The sequence below is a fragment of the Bison bison genome, unplaced genomic scaffold (genome assembly GCF_000754665.1).
Source record: "Bison bison bison isolate TAMUID 2011002044 unplaced genomic scaffold, Bison_UMD1.0 scf7180017864198, whole genome shotgun sequence".
Classification (NCBI taxonomy): Eukaryota; Metazoa; Chordata; class Mammalia; order Artiodactyla; family Bovidae; genus Bison; species Bison bison.
In genome coordinates this window covers 7,000,470-7,001,764 of record NW_011494770.1, presented here as the reverse complement: position 1 = coordinate 7,001,764, position 1,295 = coordinate 7,000,470, and positions in this window count along the sequence as shown.

Here is a 1,295-nt window from a genome sequence, read left to right as displayed (position 1 = left end):
AAAAACAGTGTATAAACTCGAACCCAAAACAATAAAGTAAATGGCAACGGGATCATACTTATCAGTAATTACCTTAAACGTAAATGGGTTGAATGCCCCAACCAAAAGACAAAGACTGGCTGAATGGATACAAAAACAAGACCCCTACATATGTTGTCTACAAGAGACCCACCTCAAAACAGGGGACACATACAGACTGAAAGTGAAGGGCTGGAAAAAGATTTTCCATGCAAATAGGGACCAAAAGAAAGCAGGAGTAGCAATACTCTATTCAGATAAAATAGACTTTAAAACAAAGGCTGTGAAAAGAGACAAAGAAGGTCACTACATAATGATCAAAGGATCAATCCAAGAAGAAGATATAACAATTATAAATATATATGCACCCAACACGGGAGCACCACAGTACGTAAGACAAATGCTAACAAGTATGAAAGGAGAAATTAACAATAACACAATAATAGTGGGAGACTTTAATACCCCACTTACACCTATGGATAGATCAACTAAACAGAAAATTAACAAGGAAACACAAACTTTAAATGATACAATAGACCAGTTAGACCTAATTGATATCTATAGGACATTTCATCCCAAAACAATGAATTTCACCCTTTTCTCAAGCGCACATGGAACCTTCTCCAGGATAGATCACATCCTGGGCCATAAAGCTAGCCTTGGTAAATTCAAAAAAAATAGAAATCATTCCAAGCATTTTTTCTGACCACAATGCAGTAAGATTAGATCTCAATTACAGGAGAAAAACTATCAAAAATTCCAACATATGGAGGCTGAACAACACGCTGCTGAATAACCAACAAATCACAGAAGAAATCAAAAAAGAAATCAAAATTTGCATAGAAACAAATGAAAATGAAAACACAACAACCCAAAACCTGTGGGACACGGTAAAAGCAGTCCTAAGGGGAAAGTTCTTAGCAATACAGGCACACCTCAAGAAACAAGAAAAAAGTCAAATAAATAACCTAACTCTACACCTAAAGCAACTAGAAAAGGAAGAAATGAAGAACCCCAGGGTTAGTAGAAGGAAAGAAATCTTAAAAATTAGAGCAGAAATAAATGCAAAAGAAACAAAAGAGACCATAGCAAAAATCAACAAAGCCAAAAGCTGGTTCTTTGAAAGGATAAATAAAATTGACAAACCATTAGCCAGACTCATCAAGAAACAAAGGGAGAAAAATCAAATCAACAAATTAGAAACGAAAATGGAGAGATCACAACAGACAACACAGAAATACAAAGGATCATAAGAGACTACTATCAACAATTATATG